Source organism: Narcine bancroftii, chromosome 3, assembly GCF_036971445.1.
Source record: "Narcine bancroftii isolate sNarBan1 chromosome 3, sNarBan1.hap1, whole genome shotgun sequence".
NCBI lineage: Eukaryota > Metazoa > Chordata > Chondrichthyes > Torpediniformes > Narcinidae > Narcine > Narcine bancroftii.
In genome coordinates this window covers 279,431,067-279,453,210 of record NC_091471.1, presented here as the reverse complement: position 1 = coordinate 279,453,210, position 22,144 = coordinate 279,431,067, and the positions used below count along the sequence as shown (strand labels likewise).

General features: G+C 38.5%; 1 protein-coding gene and 1 long non-coding RNA gene across 11 annotated transcripts in view; one reads left to right on the top strand and one right to left on the bottom strand.

Moving 5' to 3' along the window:
• The window catches only part of mad1l1 (mitotic arrest deficient 1 like 1), a 1,066,498-nt gene that overhangs the window by 879,112 nt on the left and 165,242 nt on the right, over nucleotides 1-22,144 (bottom strand). The gene's annotated exons all lie outside the window — the stretch shown is intronic.
• The window catches only part of LOC138758846 (uncharacterized), a 28,740-nt gene continuing 28,279 nt past the window's right edge, over nucleotides 21,684-22,144 (top strand). Inside the window, exon 1 of the long non-coding RNA XR_011354501.1 lies at nucleotides 21,684-21,933. This is a non-coding gene — a long non-coding RNA (uncharacterized lncRNA). The remainder of the gene's footprint in view (nucleotides 21,934-22,144) is intronic.

Sequence of the window (22,144 nt, the reverse complement as noted above, 5' to 3'; positions counted from 1 at the left end):
AAAGTGAACACAGTCATCTTATACTAGCTATTGCCTGTCTTATCTTTGAAATCTTTTAAGTACAAAGTCCTTCAATTTTTTACTTTGATATAATGAGATAATTCAAATATGGATATCCTAATGACAAATCAAGCTACACACTGTCACAATAATTTGACATTCTTCCTTAAAAATTAGCGAAAAGAAATCCTTGCAGTGAATTCTGAGACTCTTAGTGGCTTTTGTCAATGTTTGAACATTGATAATCTGCTTTTTTAAAATCTCTTATCCTTACAATGCAATTTGTTTTCTTTAAGAACTATATTCATCAGACAGGACAGCTCCTGGCCAACATAAATTACCCCCCAAAAAAATTACAGGGAACACAATCAGCTTGAGAGTCATTGATGAGCTCTGGCATAACAAACCTGATTCAAGGAAACAATGACAGATGAATGGCAGCATTTATTCCTGTTCTCAGCCTGAAGAAATGCACACAAACAACGTAAATGGGCACAAACTGTTGATAAATGGTATTTGTACCATAGCTCAAGATGGAAACCTAGATCATCCTGTCTTAGTGGCATAGTGGATAAAAACAATGCCACTATACCTTGAGGGTTCAAGTTCAAATGATCCCACAAAGATTACAATGAAAATGTCCAACCTGCTTTCTCCAAAAATCTCTAAGGGAAATAAGTTTAGAAGTTCCACATCTATTAGCCTAAAGCACATGTTTGAATTTAGTTCACTCCTAAGTGATACTAAATTGTGGGCCATCCTTAGTTTCCGCTGGATGATTGATGCGACAAATGAAAACACTGGTTCACTAAGTTTCTGAGGCTGAAATAAACTGATTGAGCAAGGTCAGAAAGGCTTTTAACTAATCCCAATATGGTATATCTGACCTGAAAACATCTGGTGGTAATGCAGACTTAAACTTTGATCACCTTGATGCCATAAGGTTTCTTAATGTTCCTTCTTATACCTTCCTTTTTTTTTTGCTTATTCTTTGAAGAAGGGCTTAAATCCAAAACATTGGTAATATATCTTTATCTCCTATGGATGCTGCGAGACCAGCTGAGTTCGTCCAGCATTTCTGTGTTTTTTAATACGTCTGCAGATTTTCGTGATTCATGCCATAATACTAATAAAAATTCTCCTCCCATAATAAGATTGGAGTTTACAGTTCTGGATTTGCTTGCATATTACACCTCCCACCAGAAGAGTCACCATATATTGACATTGTACTGTTTATGTTCAACAATAATGAAAGGTGTTATAATCTTCATTAAGTCTTCCCAGCAAAAATAAGCAGAATCTTTCAAGTGAAATGCAACTTATGCAGTACTCTTATCTAGTACCTATAAAATGGCCAATAAAAACACTGCCTACCACAAAGTTAGCATTCACAGAAAACAAAGAGTATGAGCCCCTGGACAGGAAAAGACCAGAAACAACAATATTCTGAGAGAAGATCATTAATCAATCAAACTGACAAAGCCATTATGGATCCTTTACCCAAAAGCACTTGTGCAATCTAGGCTATATCCTAAATGCCATTTTGCCCATATCTATTTTCTCATGTCCTCTGCTCCAATTTGATTGCCAAGCTGAAGCTTAAGCAAAAGTATTATCTCTAACCTGACAACAGATCCTACCTACCCAGGTTTCAGAAGAGAATTTCTACATCACCTATAAGAAATCTTATTGTCTCACTTTATTACATGCCTTACTTTAATAACTCTAAGGGTAAATGAATCTCACTTCTACTTCATAACCTCCCAAAAATGAGAGAGATCAGTAAAGTTTCTTCTTCCCTTTATCATGCCCAACCATGACTAACTTTCCTCTTGATCCAATCAGAACAGAAACATCATGTTTTTGTTGTTGCTTTTCTGATCTACCAAATGAAAATCATTCCTAATCATACTATGGTTAAACTCTGTTATTGTAATAAAAAACACAGAAATGCTGGAGGAACTCAGCAGGTCCTGCAGCATCCACAGGAGGTAAAGATATATAACCAACCTTTCGGCACTGAGCACTTTGTCAAGATATGAGCAAAAAGCAGGAAGGCGTCTGAATAAAAAGGCATGGGAGGAGGAGCCCAGGGCTACTAGCAAAAGGTGAGAATTGAAGAGGGAAGGTGAGAATTGAACAGGGGAGTGGTGTGGCTCTTTGAATACAGACCTGGAGGAGAGAGATTATATGGAATGAGATGGGGTGAGGGGGTGGTGGTGCTAACGGAACCCGGAGAAGTCAATGTTAATGCCATCTGGTTGGAGGGTGCCGAGAGGGAATATGAGGTGTTGTTCCTCCAATTTGCATATGATCTCAGTCTGGCAATGCATGAGACCAAGAATAAAGATAGACATGACATGAGAAAGGGGCATGAAATTGAAATTAGTTGTACTGGGAGATACCCGTAATTGCTGCAAATAGAGCAAAGGTGTTCAGAAAAGCGATCTGCATCCATTCTCTTCAATGTAGAGGAGGCCACGTTGAGAGCGCCGAATGCAGTAGATGAACCCTGCAGATTCACAAGTGAAGAAATGCTTCACTTGGAAGGGGTCGTCAATAATTCTGCGCTGCTTTCAGCCGCTCCCATCAGGCAAGAAACACTGGGAGTATCAGAGCCAGTGCCATCAGGCTGAGGAACACCTTCCTCCAACTGCAGTGAGAATGCTGAAAGGAACTACTCACACTAACCATCCAAGACTCTCATATTCATGAAACAAAATTTATTTATACTGATGAAATACTTGTCTGGTTGTAAGTCTGCATGTTTTGCACCAAGGATTGGATGACAACAAACTTGACTTGAATCTGGGCTCCTGAATGCTAGTGAGGAAGGAAATACAACCGCAAGAGTAGCATTACCTGCGGTCACTGAGATAGGTGCCAAGATGGCGATGGGTGGGATGGAGGAGTGATGAGGGAGTCACAGAGGGGTCAATGAAGAAGGTGGCGAGGGAAGGAGAGAAGATGTGCCCTGCGGCAGGATCACTAGTAGGTGACTAAGCAACTTTCTGCAACGACTGGGAGGAGATGGACCAGCAGGAGTCACCAGGTTAAGTGATAGTGAACTCAGGATATCCCACCAGATTTGAGATAGTACATAAGTTGCACTAACTTTTGGTCTGCCCATTGCAAGCAGATGGATTCCACAAGGAGCAACAACTTATCGTCACCAACTTGCCACATTCAACTGTAAAAACACACCAAAGTGCTGGAGGAACTCATCCGGTATTTTTAGCGACCATGAAAGGCGAAGATGTATTGTCGACGCTTCGGGCCTGAGCCTTTCCTCAAGGGAAATAACAGAATGAGCCAGAAGCATTGAACTGTGTCCATCACTGGATTACAAATATGAAAGCCAAACCTCTTGCTATGGTTACAAAAACACAAGTTAGGCTGTGGAGCATGTAAACCAATGATCAGGTATCCTCATCTTCGTATTTCTAAAATGGAAATCTGAACAGGATAATGCAATTTAAACTTTATTACAATAAAGTATTCCACATTCAGGTGACCTCAAGGGTAATTCCAAAACTGAAGGGTTTAAATTTTCATTTTTATTAAAATACGTAATTGCATTTCTGTGAAAAGATTTCCTGAGCTTTCCATTACTTGCCATCTTTTCTATGATATTTAACCTCGCATGCAAATGTTATTGTTCAAGCTCAAAATGATGACTTGCCTATCAATCTAAATGTTATTTTGAAAACAACCTTATGAATACATCTTGCATTCTTCCCATTACAGAGGAGATGAAAAGCAAGAAGATGGCAATCAGATGCTCCATTCTAGTAAATCATAACATCATCAAAAAGCAGTGGAGCTTCTTGCCCACAGCAGCAGCATTTCCCAAATCTATTATCTCGACAATGGGAGTAGCTGTATGGGAACACCAACAACTGCAGCTTCCAGACTTGGAAATATAATGCCATTCGTTCATCCTCATTAGATTTAAAACACAGAATTCCCTCCCCAACACTGTTGCAGGAGGACTTTTAACTGAACTGTAGCATTTCAAGGCAGAGGGATAACTAGATACACAATATATGCAGATATTTTGAACAATTCCCATTTCTTATTAAAAGGAATATATTGAAAACAGGCATAAATTAAATCTATGGTAGGTTTAATAACCATCTTTATTCATTTTATCGGTATTTGTCAAGTAAACAAATAATTAATATTCCCAAAATTTACTTTGAGAAATAAGTTACACCCGAGTTTTCCTGAGAATATGTGCAAATGCACAGATATCAAGGAGTCATGAGAATCCCATAGGTAAAGGAGTTAGCTGTGACCTTTCTGAGAAGAAAGTGGGATTGGAGGAGAGGGAAAGTAAGATTAATTCAGTTCTTAACAGGCTCGTCATACTTACATTTCAGATTGCACCAGAATTGATCAGTCTTTATGCTTTACTTTTTTGAAATAAAACAAGGTTGTGCAGAAAGAGAAAATGAATCAAAATATTGGAAAACAGGTGGGGACATTGATAGACATTGCTTCGCAATACTCTAAAAAAACACCAATTATCTATGCCAAATGTAATTTTTTTCACATGCTACCACTATTAGCCCCCAATTCTCAAATCATTTAATCATGGCATACACTTACTACAGTCAAACCTTTGATGGTCTTGGAAAGTGACACAGAAATTGCTCTCAGGAATTTCAATTCAGTTGCAATAATAAAGAGTCAATGAAAGTCGCATAAAACTCATTTACCTGTAGTCATCAATGACATTTGTACTTATGAAGTTTAAAAAGATATAATCTGACTTGGTAAGTACAGGTTTTTTCAGTTTTCTGATTTTCATACTTTGACCAAATTCTTGATAATGATTTGCATGAAGGGACTCTCTTATGCTTCTCTTTCTCCTATTGTTAGGGGCACCAGGCAATGTTCATGGTGACTCTTTGGTTGCCTTACAGGAGAGAAACGTTCAAGTATATCATGTATGTTACATTGAACGTATTTTCTGCCTGGAGGTTGGTGACTAGTGGCTTTCCAAAGGGACCCTACACTTTGCGATTTTTATAAGTTACTTGGACAAAGGGGTCTACAGATTATATGAAGGTTGGAGGTATTGTGGATATTGCAAAAGGTTGTAGATAATAACAGGATGCAAGAGTAGGCAGAGAAGTATCTAGATGGAGTTCAATCTGGGTAAGTGTGAAGTAATTCACTTTGGGAGGTCGAGGCAGGATTCTTAACAGTATGGAAGAATCATGGGGTCCAGCTCCATAGATTCCTCAAGATTGCCACATGATAATAGGGTGGTTAAGGAGGCGTATGGTGTACTGACCTTCATTAATCAAGGGATTGAAGCTTAGGGCCATGGGGTAATGTAGCAACTCTGCAAAACTCTAGTTAGACCACACTCAAGTTCAGTCTTGATCACCTCATTACAGGAAGGATGTGGAAGATTGAGAGAAAGTGCAGGGGAGAGTTGCCAGGATGGGAGAACGTTTTCTGAAGCAAGGTTGACTAGGGCTAGGGCTTTTCTCTCTGGACCAATGTCCTAATAGAGCTATATATTATGAAAGGCAGAGATGGATGGGCAGACAGCACCATTATCCCAGGGCAGCAATAGCAAATACCAGAGGACATTTGTTTGAGATAAGTGGTGGAAAGTCTATGGGAGATGTCAGAGCAAAGGTTTTTTTTAAAAAAATAAGAGCGTGGTGGGTGCCTGCATTGCTTGGGAGTGGTGAAAGTCAGCAATGAGGAAGCATAGATAGGGAGATAGATGAGGTAGTTGAGTGGTGCGTTGTTTTTATTTAATTTGTATGGTGGCATTATATAAATGTTTGCACTATGATGTAACCGCAAAACAATGAAGTTCATGACAATAAATTATGATTCTAGTATGATAGGTGCATTTTAAAAAACCCAGAGATGGGCTCATGGATGTAAGAGGATTATCAGTTTGAGGTAGAGAAGGATTTGATTCTTGTGGAGTTAGTTCAGAGGTCGATACAATGTCGTGGGCTCTATATGTTAAAAATACAAATTCAAGAGAGATATCTTTCTTCACGAAAGAAGTTGTTTCAAGTTTCTCTGCCATCTTTTTCTCTAATTTTCAATCGCAATTTTTATCATCACTTATTTCTCCCTGCAAACTTACTGCACTGTAATCAAGTTTCTGGAGAACTCTCAAACTAAGCTTTTCTTAATGCCTCAAAACAGCGATCCATCTTTTCTCTCTCTGAATTCTGGCAACCTTAAAACTGCAGTTGCTTATTCACTCCTTCATCACTTAAGCCATCTTCTATCTCGTCTCAGCCTTTATGGCATTCTGTATTGAAGGTCTTGGTCCTTTATTAGTCTGTCAATAAATGTGGAAATGGTGCATTTCATAGAAAATTATGTGAGAAAACAACTCATCTTAAAACCAAATTTTCTAAAAATGATTTTGGAAAATACATTGGTTCAAAACATGATTTTTCATCATTTGGGTAAGACTTGAACAGGAGAAATGTTGATTGAAAGATTCATTCTCAAAAAAAAAGCAGTTTGGTTATAGAGAAGATCTACCAGCATTTCTAAAATGACTGCAGTAATTTTAGAGATTTTGATAAAGTTCTATAATATTTCTACCTTAATACAAAAAATGCAGAGTAAATTGCTCTAAAGTTGTTATAAAGGGGTCAAGGGTAGAGGGCAAGCTGGCTGCCGTGTTGAGGGGGGATGTGGCCAATGTGTGAGGGGATGGGGGGGGGGGGGGGGGGAGGGAGAAAAAAAAGTTGTTATAAAGAGAGAAACTGAAGGCCTTGATAACACTGAATGAAAACACATTGTAACACAAAGATGTATAATATAATTTTTTAAAAGCATATCCTGCCAAATATCAAAGCTTTCGAATGTTTACACTGTACTCTAGCAATGGTGACCATACTTACATCCATTTGGTTTTCAAGGTGTAAATGATTCATGATTCTGAATTCTATTCAAAGGATGACTCAAGCCTCAAACAAAAAGTATGCCATCTGGAGAACAGGACTTTCTGTCTACATGCAGGCGCAGAGTACAAAGGTTCTTGTTGCAGTTACTAAATAAAAAGATGTGAATGATGGTGAATTTGGAACACTGCTTAAAATGGATGCTACCCTGGTCTACAGGTCACTCCAGTATGTGATGCATTGTGGAGAAATGTGTCAATTTAGATTGTTTAATATATTTGGGTTTAAATCACTTATATTTGCACATTTGATACCAATTATGTCAAAATAGACAGTTAAAAACTTAACAAAAATAGCACGTAACATGAAGTTTATGTACAATGGATCACAAGAGGATCATAGTCAACTAAATATTTTCTTGCAAAGTACAATTTGTATTACAGACTAAGACTGTGAAATCATTCCTAATTAAAAGAACTACCATGGCTATTAAACAGACTGTGAATAGCACATTTACAGAAAGATGCAGGACTGCGTGTCTATATATTTCATCCAAATAAATTCTGCAGAATGCATGGCAGTAGGTGGATGAAAATAGCAACGGCATATCAAGGCAGACAAATGGGTCTGTTATCAGACACAGGCCACTTCGCTTGAACCATTAATCACAATTACCCTAACTCATTTCATCCAAGCAGGTGGCAATACCCAATTTCCAGCTAATACAAATCCAGAAAAAAGCACAATATCTTTCACCGAGTCCATCTGCCTACGTTTATTTCTTTTATAACTTTTCAAAACAAATGAAGTTTATTCCCTTAGCTCAACATCAACAACCAACTGTAACCTTGCCCTTGGGTGACAATATAATTTTTCCCCCACTGATAAATCAACTTCATTTGATTTATTTTTTAAAAAGTCATTTCACACTCAGGGCTTCGTATCTGCAGAGAGATTTTCTGCTCCAAGATATGAGGAGGTGTGCTACAATTACACAACGGTAAAATTTTGAGACAGCATCAAGTCTGCAAGTGCACTGACACATAGGTTTAAGTCAGTCATTCAGCAGACATCAGAAATAAAGACTTCAAAAATTTGCGAGGTCACTGAAGTTCCTTGTGTAAAGTTGATTAAGGAGGGGAAAAAATAACCATAATTCCAAAAAGAAAGCTTGCACTCTGGTACAGAATCAAGGAAGTGCTCCATGGACGAGTTTTCAACTCAAAATTTCATTTGTCCTCTTTGTAAAATACATGAAACATTCCTCGGAATCCTTGAAATAAAAATAGGAAAATATTCCTTTTTTTCCCCAGTACGTTCAGTTAACATTATTAAAACTGAGCTGTCAGATTGTTTTATGGTGCACATCTACTCAGACTCTGGAGGTCCAGACAGGCTAATCTTCCACACCAAGAGGTATCTCAATGAGGCGGAAACAGCTGTGAGCGACATATCAGTCAGATATATGAACTCCACAGCTGGGCTCAGATTTCCACAAACACATACCCAGATGTGTCGAAGCAACAGCTGGTGCTCACTTTGGAACTTGCTAATTCAGCTCGATTCAGTCCAATATCTGGCCACAACCTCGAGACAGTTTGTGAAATCTTGCTTTCTGTCAAATGATTGTCAGTCGTCCTGACATGAAAATGACACTGACTGCATTTTGGTACAGGACAATGTTGTGCAAGGTGCATAGTAATGCAAGCTCATTTCTTTACATGCAACAGATAAAATGAAAAACAACAAAAAATTGACCAAAAAAAAAAGCCATTTTAATAGCCTCTATCTCAGTCTGTTAAAATAATATTTTTTTTTAAGGATAAGATTTGCATTGTTCCCTAAACTGGACACTCAAGAAAAATGTTCTGGCATTTTTCCAGAAGTGGTGTTTCAATTTTAGATTTTCTTCTTTCTGACCTCTGCAGACCTGTTAAAATAGTATTTCTTTGGTATTATCTTAATTTATTGCCCATTGCTGAATGCTAGTTATTATGTAAGAACAGACATGAACTTGTCAAGAAGACAATATCCAACTATTTCAGAAAGGTAACCAGCGCAGTCCTGGATCATGTTTTTTACAACTGATTTCATAAGGCTGTATGCCAGTTATATTCAACAAAATTTATTTACTCTACCTTATTACCCCCCCCCCCCGCCTCACCCAACCATCCCTACTTAAATAATATCAACTTTAATACACATGCTGCAAAGCATCTACCGCAATGCTCATCTTAACAGATTCCATGTGCTTAGTTTATTCCCATTATAAGGATTTCCATAAAGGTCAAAAACTTTGCAGTTTCCAAATGAGAGAATATATCAGTGACCTTCATATTTTTGCATACCAAGAAATGGAAAAAAAATCTTCATTTTTATGAAGTTTTTTTTTAAATAAAAAAATCATACTTCTTTCTGGCATACAACCCATTCTGCTTCATGTAGTATTTAAATATAACCTTTAATTGCCAGTCAAATTTGGCTAACACCACTCAAAAATAAGATATCTCAGAAAAGTAAACACAACTCGGTCAATTCCTATCAAAAACACACTTTTAAAAAGCAACATTTCACTTAATTTTGGTACAGACTTGAAGGGCCAAAGGGCCTGTTTTCTGTACTACAATGTTCTATGGCTCCAAGTCTGTAAATCCATAACCATCCTCTGTATTAACTGAATAAAATGAAAAATGCACATGACTAATCTTTCAGTTGGCGGAGAGCTGCCATGTAATATTGAAGTACAACAGCATGAACAACAAGGGTGACACATTCTCAGCTTAAAAGGGACACACTCATTTTTGAAAAAAATAATTAATGGCTCTGGGAATTCATTTTACAAATCTATACCCATGGTCACCTGGCACTGGAGAGAAAACGTCATTTTCATTTTTTATGACTACGTGGCCCAACTCTAGTACTCATCGGTATTAACAATACTGCTGCTTTTGTGCTTCATGATCAAGAGTTATGCACATTCAAAACCACAGCCATTCAGCAAGACCAGTGCTAAGATCTTTACACTGTCAGCTCAATTCTTATCAATGCTACATCCAAACTTGCCCTATTTTGCAATGCAGTGGAAAGAAATAAAGGTTAAGATCTTTCACCAAAACAGGAAATGGTGCTGTGGTGTCATCCTACCAGTTGGAAATGAATTCCAAAATTTACACTAAGTGACAATGAAAGAATCACTATTACTTTTCAGTATCCATGAGACCAATGTCTTTGGGGATGTGGAGAGATGGTGGAAGGTCTTGATCTTGTACCCTAGTTGAGAGGTCAGGTATTTGGGAAGATGCTGTGGAAGTAGCCTGTTTGAGTAGCTACAGTACATTTTGTAGTTGGCGTGGACTTCAGCCATATGCCAGTGATGGGCAGGGGGGAAAAGCAAGTCGAATGCCATGTCCTGGATGGTGTTGAACTTGAACATTGTTAGAGTCATGCTCATCCATGCAAATACAAAACAAGCTGTTCAATTTGTCTTGCTGAATTTCTAATGCTGTTGGTTTTGGGGTCCTCTGGGCACGTAACAGCCATTTCGGCCAGCTTTACTTAGATTCCACCAGCAGTAACGACTTTTTCTCTCCTCTCCTTTGTGTTTCACAGGAAAAGCTCTCTTCATAACTTCCTGATCCACATGTCATTTCCTACCCAGCCCTCCATCTTCTGGCAGTCTCCACTGCAACTGTTGATGTAGTGTCTGTGCCTTCACCTCTCCAACCCCCCCCCCCCACCCCCCCCCACCCTTACCATCAACCAGGGAGCAAACCAGCCCTTCCAGGTGAGGAAGAAAGCTATTCTACACCTCTTCCAACCTGGTCTACTGCATTCATTGCCCTCAATATGGCCTCCTCTATATTGCAGAATCTGAATCTCAACTAGATGACCATTTCATTGAGGACTTATGCTCTGCTCACCATCCCTATCTCAAGCCTCCAGCTGCATTTCACCTCAACTCCCCCTCCCAATGTTTTGCATAAGAGGCCAAACAGAAAACAGAAGAACAACATCTCATACTCTGTTTGGGGACCATACAACCCAATCGTATGGAATATTGAACTTTCTAATTCCTACATCACATGTATCCACCTAGCTTTCTTTTCCCTTTGTCCATCCCTCCCATCTCCATCCCCCAACTGGTCTATTAGCACATCATCCTTACCCCATCTAGCTCCAGTCCACCAATCACCACACAACCCCAAAATACTGCAATAAACTGGCAATCTTCTCAGTTTCCTCAAAGTCCAAATGTGGTCCAAAACGCTGATGCGTGGTGTCTCCACAGATGACCTGCTAAGTTCCTTCAATATTGTTTCTGTTCACAGTAACTCATCCTCTTGCCACTCATCCAGCTGAATTTCTGGTCAAAGTGACCCCAGGATGTTGTGAAAGAGAGACCCTAATGGCAGTGACAATGAAAATCAAAGTAGTTATTTGGATTCTCACTTGTGGAAGAAGGCCTGGAATTTTGTGCAGGTCTTTACTAATCAAGAACTTCCAACCCCACATTGGAATTAAAGCTGTTGCTCATCCAGGGCTTCATCAGCTGAGCCAGCATTTAGTTTCCCATCCCTGATTGCCCTTGAGAAGGTGTTGATGAGCTGCTTTCTTCAATCGCTGCAGTCCTTGAGGTGTGTTATGCCTAACAAAATAACTCACCTCAATACTATTAGTTAATTGCCATTCCAGTGGATTCACAAGAACATGAGAGAATAGGAGCACAAATAGTCTCAAGGATTCTCAGCCTGCCCTGCCTTAAAAGTGATCAAGGCAAATTCTGCACCAGGTCTTCAAAATATCTCCATCTTCAATATCTACAAGTGATGCATACTCCCGTTATCCTTCTATCCAGCGCCAACTCAACAGATCCTATTCAAGTGAATGGGAAATATCAGCTGCCAGGAGATAGACATGTAGCTATCTTTCACCATTTGTTTGCATCAATATCTTCAGGGTTTTTTTTTTAAAACAGAATTTTAATTACTCTTGCCATCAACTGCATGCTGGATGTCTGAGGGAATGGGGAGGAAGAGGCTCACAAAATGTAATAAGCTATCAAGATAATTCTCAAGTCAACAAGCTTTATAGAGCCATGGACCAAGATTGAAAATAGGACAAGTACAGATGGGTTCTAAATATTCAACATGAACTGGTGAGTCAAAGGGCTTGTTACTATGCAGTGTGACTCACAAACATTCAAAAGCCACAAGAGCAGAGACCACTGATGCCAGGGTCCCCACTGTCAATAGCCGTGAATTTTAGTTGTTTGTGCTGATGTAGCTACGACTGGGGGGTTCCAGCACTCAAGAAGGAGAAGTACAGCCCTGGGCAGACAGCTAACCACATCAGGTAAACCTCGGTTTTGCTGGGTTCAGGCACTTTCTGGTTTAATGTGTGGAATTGGGAATTGGAGCTGAACATAATGCAATCATTAGGAATCAGCCCAAATTCTGACCTTGTAACTTGTAACTGGACATTAGTGAAGCAGACAGAGGAGGTTGGGCCTCAGACACTGCACGAAGAATTCTTTCAGTCATGTACTGGGTAAATGTCCTCAAATAAATAAAACAATCTTCCATTCAGTAAGATTTAGTGTCAGCCAGTGGAGTGCTACTCCACGCATTGTTTTAGTGGGCAGTTGCAGCTACAACAAATGCCTGCTTGATCATCACCTGCAGCGTGCCAGATTGGTATCCTAATTTCATCCAGCTACCGTGGTTCCATATTTTTAGTTCTCTTGACCAGCAAAAATGTATCTCGTATTTAAAATTATTAACAGAGCTTGACTCGTAAAAGGTGGAAAGAGGTCTTTCAGCCCAACTTGCCCACACTGACCAAAGGTCCAGGCTCTTCTCAGAGCTCGTGATGCTGCCTTCAGGACAGGAGACAAGTGGCACTAAGATTAGCCTGGACTGAACTCTCCTGTGCAATCAGAAGGCGAAGTGTTGGTGTGCACGGAGCACCCACAGACAGCTGTGCCACACAGGTGACACAAGGCGCATTTGGCAAGGGATCAAGTCTAAAATGGATCACTAGTGAAGTCAAAATTGACATCAGAGAGACTGGGAGCAGTCTAGGAGATCGCTTTGCTGAGCATCTTCGCTCTGTCTGCATCGTTAACAGGGTCAACCGTTTCAGGTCTGCGCCCCACTCACATACACACATGTCCTATCTCATCAAGATCACCACAAATTGGAGGAAAAACACCTCATTTTCCGTCTGGGTTCTCTCCAGCTGGATGGTATTAACATCAACTTCTCTGGTTTCTGCTAATTACTCTCCTTTCTTCCTCCCTTGCCTTCCACCAGTCTTTCCCTCAGCTCTCCACCCCCTTCCCTTTCCATTCACCTCAATGCCTCCATGGCTTGCCAGAGCACCCATGCCACCTCCCCCGCTTGCTGCCGTGCCCTCCCGCTCCACCTCTTATCTCTTGGCTTTGGGTACATGTTCCTCCTCACCTTTATGTGTGGACGCCTGCCAACATTTTTCCATACCTTAATGAAGGGCTCAAGCCCGAAACGTCGGTTGTGTATCTTTATCTTTACTATATAAACTACACTGTATGACTTGCTGAGTTTCTCCAGCCTGGTGTTTTTACTCAACCATGATGTCTGTAGACTTTTGTGTTTTACTACAAGTTTATTGTCATCAGATTGCCCAAGAACAACCGACATAACCACATTCTCTGGTCCTCAGTGCAAAACACGCAGACACACAACCACAAATAACATATATACAGACAAACAATACACACAATATATATGGGTGACAAGTATTCATACGTATAAATAAATGTTGTTTTATGAATATGAAAATCTCAGATGGTGAGTGTGAGCAGTTCCTTTGGTTGTTCATCATTCTCACTGCCCTTGGGAAGAAGCTTTTCTCAACCTGGTGGTGTTTGCTCTGTACACCTGTATCTCTTTCCCTACTTGAGCATCTGAAAGATGTTGTGTGCGGGTGGAAGGGGTCCTCAGTGATTTTGCGTGCCCTCTTCACACATCGATCCCGGTAGATCATGTTGATGAGGGTGAGGGAGGCTGGTGGAGAAGCTGTCCACAATAGAACTCAACACCCCTCTCTCTAACTCGATTCTGGACATCCAAAAAGAAAGACCACAGTCTAACCTGGTCAGTGACATAACTTCGAGCACCGTCACCCCACAGGGCTGTGTTCTCAGCCCACTCCTGTTCATGCTACTGACCTACAACTGTAGATCCAGCTCCAACATTATCAAGTTTGCAGATAGCACAAAATTAATTGTCCTAATCATCAACAATGACAAGTCACACTACAGAAAAGAGATGGAAAATCTCATGATGTGGTGCGAGACTAACAACTTAAGTCTCAATGTGGACAAGATCCACATTGATGGTAATGGACAAGATGGTAATGGACTTCAGAAGGATCAGGATTGACCACCCTCCACTATACATCAACAAGTATGTAGTGGAGAGAATTGAGAGCACCAAATTCCTTGGAGTGCACTTCACAAGTGGCCTATCATGGATACACAATATCTTCTCAATTATCAGGAAAGGGCAACAGTAACTGTATTTCCTGAGAAGATTGAAGTTGGCAAGGCTTCCGACCACCATTACGTCAACATTCAAGTCTCCCTCCCCACCATCGACGTGATCTACTAGGATTGTCGACTGAATGACATAATCATTGAGGACCCCTTCCACCCTGCACACAGCATCTTTCAGCTGCTCCCTTCAGGAAAGAGATACATGAGTATAAGAGCCAGCACCACGAGGCTGAGAAACATCTTCTCATGGCAGTGAGAATGCTGAACAACTAAAGGAACTGCTCACACTAACCATCCAAAACTCTTAGATTCACGAAACAATAAATATTTATTTATTTGTACATGTGAATGCTTGTCCTGCATATGTATTATCTGTATATCTGATTGTGTGTCTGCATGTTTTCCACAGAGGACTGGAGAATGCAATTTCATTGGATTGTATTTGTGCAATCAGATGATGATAAATTTAACTTGATTTGAAAATGACTCACTCACACAAATCCCACCTGCCTTCATTTAACCCACATTCCTCTAAACTTATCCTATCCATGTAATCGCCCAATTTTTATTCCTCAAACATTGCAATAGTACCTGCACCTCCTTTACAGCCAATTCCATTCACTCACCATCCTCTGTGCATAAGTTACCCATCAGGTTCCAATTAAATCTCTCCCCTCACCTTAAATCAGCGATTTTCAAACTGCCTCCCCTAAACTCACATTCCACCTGAAGCATTCCTATGCCATAAGTTCTCTGTGATTAGTAAGGGATTGCTTCAGGTAGTATGTGAGTGGAAAGAAAAAATTTGAAAACTACTGTTTTAATCGTCCCTAATTGACTCGTGATGTGCATGGTTTCATATCTCCAAAGGAAATGGGCCAATGACAATTTTTCTTAACCAAAATATTTCAGTAACAGTTGGGTCTAGAGCAGTGGTTCTCAACTTTCCCATCCCACTCACATCCCACCTTAAGATATCCCTTACCAATCACATTGCACTTATGCCATTGGGATTGCTTAAGGTGGAATGGAAGTTTAGGGGGCAGTTTGAAAACCACTGCTTTAAATCTATGTCTTCTGGTTATCGATTCCCCTAACTCTGAGCAAGACTCTCTGCGTTCACCCATTCTATTGCTCTCATGATTTTGTACAATTCTAGGAGATCGCCCCTCATCTTCCTGCGCTCTAAGGAATAAAGCCCTAGCCTGGTCAACCACTCCCTCAAGCTCATGCCCCCAAGGCCTGGCAACATATTCATAAATCTTCTCTCCATGCTTTCCAGCTCATTATCTTGCCTGTAGCATGGTGACCAAAAACTGAACACATCACTCCAAATGGGGCCTCACCAATGCCTGAACACTGCAACATGACCTCCCACTCTGATTGATAAATTCCAGTTATTTGCTGAAAGCCTTTTTGACCACCATATTAATCTGTGATGACATGTTCAAGGTACTATGTCCCTGTACTCTTGGATCACTCTGCTCTACAACTCTTCCCAGATCCCTCCCATTCACTGTGAAGGGCCTCCCAAAATGCAGCACCTCATGTGTTTTAACTGATCGAGTCCACAATCATCTACTGCTTTGTTGTTTAATATTCTTTCCTCCTTTCTGAACACCAAGATGGCTTGATATTGTTTTTATTTCATCCTTTCATCCTCAATGCTGCAAATAATAGACAAGATCTCTACTAACCCTGCTAATTCTTCACAAAATCCTAAAAACATCCACTAAATCACCAATTAACTTTCTAAATTTCACAACTGCCATAATTTAACCTTAGCCACACTGCAATTCTCACGCTCAAATTCACATTCTTATTTTTCAAATGGGTATAATTAGACCATCTCAAGAGAAACAGAGATAAGGATGAACTACTTCTCCCAGAGAATAATGAAACTCTGCCCAATGAAGCAGTAGAGGCAGTTTCATTAAATGTATCTGCCATGATCTCACTGGAACAGGCTCGATGGGCTGACTTCTGTTCCAAAGTTTGCTCACACAAATGAATCACTGTATTCACTGATTATCATTTCCTCAATGTGTACACATGTACATATCAAAATCAGAATTAGTTTTATTTAAATCATGAACATGTGTTATGAAATTTGTTGTTTTGTGGCAGCAATATTGTGAATAACAGGTGCAAAAATGATGTAAATTACAATTCCTAAATATGATTTTTAAAAATAGGGAATAAGATTTAGATATAATAATAAATCAATAGGTTTGGCAAGATCTATGTAAATAAGTTATGTCTAATGCTATCAATGTAAGATATAGACTACTTCATTATAATTTTTTACATCAATTATAGAAATTGAGTGAAATGAGAAATGGGAGAAAGATTTAGACATTGTTTTGTCTTGGGAAGAATGGTCAAATATCTGTACTGATAGTGTTACAAAATTACTTAATGTAAGATATAATATGGTTAATTATAATTTTATACATCAATTATACTTAACTCCTGAGAAATTGAAGAAATATGTCTGATACGTGCTTTAGATGTAGGGAACAGATAGGTATTTTTATGCATTCAGTTTGGTCATGTGGAAAAGTTAAACATTTTTGGGAGAAAGTTGTAAAGTTTTTGAGAGATTTGTTCAAAATTGATTTGCAATTGGATCCAATGATGTGTTTATTGGGTTATATGAATGTATTAAATGCAAGGTTACAGATGAATAAACTATATTTAGCTTTTGTACGATTAGCGAGAAAATGTATAGCTGTTACATGGAAAAATGATGTAGAATTGAGTGTACAAAGATGGCATAGAATTACAATCATGTCTATATTTGGAAAAAATAGCCTATAATTTGCAAAATAATTAGTCTTTTTTTTTGTTAAAATGTGGAGTCTATATTTAGAATGTATGGCTCTAGATCTTAAGTAAATGATTTGTACAGAGTTGGCACACCAAACAGTTAGTATTTAATACCCGTCTATTTTTGTGCGTTTAAGGCTGCGGGGGGGGGGGGGGAGAGATAACTTAGTTTAATTTAGTTAAGGGAAGGGGGGAAGGGGTATATTGAATTTTGTTTCTTGTGTATTTTATGTTTAATTTTATGAAACTATTAAATAATTTAATAAATTTTCCCCCCAAAAAAGAAATTGAGTAAATGGAGATGAAATTTATCAGATCAATGTTTCAGATGTGGTAAAGAAATGGGAACTTTTCTTCATTCTATGTGGTCTTGTTCGAAAGTTAATGCTTTTTGGGTTTCCATTAGTAAGTTTTTACGAGTTACTGGTGACTTTTCCGTTAAACCTTGAATTATTGCTGTTAGTAAATTTTGAAAGTATTATACTTTGTCAGATTCTCAATTGAAATTTGTTAAATTAGCTTTAGTATTAGCAAGGAAATGTATTGCTGTAACCTGGAAACCTGATGTTTCATTAACATTAGAAAGATGGCATACTGAGATTGAAAGTTGTATCCCTTTTGAAAAAATTACCTACAATTTAACGAGTAAATATTCATTATTTTTACAAATTTGCTAAATTAAAATTATAATTTTTTTAAATTAAAAATTCTCCTGACCAGTGAGGTTCTCCCTGAACTAATAATAATTTTTGGAATAATATTTTTAGGATCCTTGAGTGTCCTCCGAAGCAAAATAATATGCTGTTATGTTATTATGTATTATATAATTTAGTTATGGGATTAGATTAGGTTAAGGGAGGAGAGGGGGGGTCTAGGGTTTTTTTTAGTTTTAGTTTTCTTTTTTATTTTCTTTCTATATATATATATATTCTTTCAACATATTTTTTTAATACTGTGACTTATTATCATCATGTATATGTTGATTAAATAAAATATTCCAAAAAAATTTTTTTTAATAATTAGTGCAAAAAAAAAGAGAAAAGTGAGGTAGTGTCCATCTGTTCATTGTCTATTCAGGAACCTGATGGCGAAGGGGAAGAAGCTATTTTTGTAAGGTTCAGTGTCACTTAAGGGTCCTCCACCTCCTTTCTGATAGTATTCATGGGAAAAGTGCACAGCCTGGGTGGTGAGGGACCTTAATCATAGAGGTTGCTTTCCTTTGACATCGCCTCTTAAAAATGACTTTAATGGAGAGAAGACTATTGCCCATGGTGCTGGCCGAGTTTACAACCCTCTGTAGTCTTTTCCTGTCTAGTGCATTGGCACTTCCAACCGGACAGTGATGGAGCCAGTCAAAATGCTCTCCATGGTACACCTCTAGAAATCGACAAGAGTCCTTGGTGACATACCAAATCTCCTCAAAATCCTAATGAAATACAGTCACTGGCGTGCCTTCTTTCCGAGTTCACATTTCAGATTTATACATATGTGACATCACATACAGAGAATACATACATGTCGTCACTTTCCACCCTGAGATTCTTTTTCTGCAGAGGCAGAATTACCACTTATTGGTACTGCAAAAGAAAATTACACAGTGTATCCATGTAAACAAAATGATTGCATTGACATGATGGCCCCAGAATAGGTCTTCAGAGATGTTGATACCCAGGAATTTGAAGTTCCTTACCCTCTCCACTCAAGACTTCTTGATGAGGGGTTATTCATGTTCTCTCGGTTTCCCCTTTTCAGAGTCCACAAACAATTCCTGACTTTTGCTCATGTGCACTGCATGTTTGTTGTTGAGACACCATTCAACTCACTGACCTATCTCACTCCTGTATGCTTCCACTTTGCCGTCTGTGAATTTGTCAAAAACTGTGGTGTCATTAGCACATTGTAGATAGCATTGTGCCCAGCAACACAGTCATGGGTAGGGCAAAAGATTAAATACGCATCCTTGAGGTGTGCTGTATTGATTGTCAGTGAGGAGGAGATGTTGTTTATGATCCGCACTGACTGTGGTCTTCCAATGAGGAAGTTAAGGGTCCAGGGCAAAGAGAGGTGCATAGGCCCAGGTTTTGAAGCTTGCTGACTAGTACTGAAGATGTGATGCTGTTTAAAGCTGAGCTGCAATCAATGAAAAGTAGCCTGGTGTAGGTATTGCTGTTGTCTAGATGTTCCAGGGCAAAGTGGAGAGCCAGTGCATCGGCTGTGGAACAATTGCGCCGATAGGCAAATTGCCATGGGTCTGCATCTCTTCTTAGGTACAAGTTAATTCTGGCCATATCCAACCTCTCAAAGCACTTCATTAATGTCGATGAGGCGATAGTCATTGAGGCAGCTCATTCTGCTCTACTGGTATGATTGATGCCTTTTTGTAGCAGGTGGACACCTCTGACTACAGCAGTGAGAGTCTAAAAATGTCTATGAACCCTCCAATTAGTTGATTGGCACTGATTTTCAGTACCCTACCAGGTACACCATCAGGGACTGATGCCTTGCAAGGTTTCACCCTCTTGAAGGATTTTCTCACATTGGCCTCTGAAACAGAGAACACGAGGTTTCCAGCTTCTGAAAGATTTCTCCAAAACTTGTTCTAAAAATTCAAGAGACGAGGCTGGACTCCTAAAAATGTGGATAATGAGGACAGGGTGTATCAACAGCAGGGACCTGTTCTCTTCCCACCATTCAATCTTCTCATTGCTTAAAACCTCCCTTTCCTACTTTCTTCCATAGAGCACTCTCTATTGTGTTTCCAGTTACACTAATGCCAACTTGTTTGAATATTCTGAGCTTTAAGATAACAAAAATGAAATTATTGTACAAAAAATATTTAATATTAATCGAGGTCACTGATTTACAGTTTCCACTCAGATGTACAGACAACTATATAATTTAAACATGAAAATATGATTATAATAAAAATGAGCTTTATAGCTCTATACATAAAGATATACTCTCAAGTCACAATGACCGATGTAAACCAGAATCATATATGCAAACCAGTGAATCTCTGTGTCCTTTGTGACTTTCTATGAGAACACCATGATTACAAAATAGGACACAAACTGTATGTCTGTGGGAGATTCATTGTGAACAAACGAATGACTAGCTTTATAACAAGACGTACTGGAATTTGCAACAATATTTTGAAGATTGAAATGAATAATATTATTTTTACAAATTTGAACAAGCTATAATTTGAGAGAGGTACTCACCACACAATTTCAGTGAGATGAATTAAGTCAGGGGACTGAAACGACAATCAATGAAGCAGGCGAGATAATCATGGTAGTTCCCAATGTTGACTCAGCTTCCTCATAAGAGGATTCAAACATACCTTCCTATCAATTTCCTCATTGATCATTAGTGTTTGTTATTAGAAATATTTTTTATAAAATCTAAAATACTTGGGAGAATAATAAAAATCTGTTTTTGTGTTCTGGTCTATTGCCCTGAACAAATGTCAGAAGACTGCAGATTAGTGAGGCCGGTGATGAAAATGAAATATTTGAAGAAGCCTCCAACAATCGATCAAGGGAGATCATCAGTAAATTTCATAACTGAATCATTTGTATATTGTATGATCAGAGGCCTACAGAGTCGCATGCAACACACAATGCAAGGATCACAAAATAATTTATCACGAAAACAGCAAACATCATTGCAATATTCTTAGAGCATAATAGCCATTTTCCTGTGTTAATGGTCAAACACAAAGTTAAAGTGTATGAACCAAAATTTAGTGTAAAAATTGGTAAATGGAAAAGTTTAAGAAAAAAAAACCTTAGCTGCAGAAACAATATTTTAGATTTTTTAAAAATACTACAGGACAAATTTGGAAATAATATTAAAGTGAACAGGAAGCCACATTTGATGAAAAAAAGTATATACATTATTATGGAAAGAAGCTTTCTTTTTTAAAAGAAAGCGTTCTGCCAATGAGGAATCACGCATGATTTTAAAAAGACAGATGAAAGACAGGAAGCCATCTAAAATAACAATTATACTTTTTAAAAATGTATTGATTTCAGTACAGGATAACAAGTATATAATAGCTTCTGAATGATTTCATTACCGTCAAATTTGTAAATGTTATTTAGATTTTATTGCAGCAATTTGTAGTCAATTTTGCAGCATAATTAGCTTGTGCGCTAGTCTCAGGGGAATCTGAAAGCTTGTTCGATTTAGTAACGATCTTGAAATAAATGACTTTATTAAATGGTTTATAATATGTAACTAACATTAGTAAAAATGAAAAGCCAGTGAAAATTTTGCTATTAAAATTATTTTTAACAGAATTCACTATTTTTCAGTTATGTAATAATAAATACATTTCATAATCTATTATGACACGTTATGAGCAATTAAACAGTCATGCCTGCAAGCTAATATCCATTTCACAGGAAAAACAAAATTTTTAGCACAAGGGAATCTGAGGATAGATCTAAAGTTTTAAGAACACACAGCAACTTTTATCAGGGAGACCTTCATATCAATTTGATTTGGTTTTCTCAAAGATAGTAGCTTCTCCATTATTTTTGAGTGTAATTTTGCAAAAAAAAACTTAGCATTATTGCCCAGGTCATTCCAAGTCAGTCTATTGTTCAATCTGCACAGTACAGATGGTGAGTCACACCCACTGTCAGACAAGACGAGAGTCAGGAGGTAAGAACACAACTTTCTCATTTTTACCAGAACTGCTCCTTTGATTTTCATCAAAATTTACTACAATAAATGACAACTCCAACTTATGGTCAAGCCTCCAAATCATAAACAATATATATTAACTGATGAACTGCAACAGGCCATTTGGTCCCTCCATCAAATAATTCTAGAATACATCAGATTTTTAAAAACCTCTTCAATGTCAAATCAA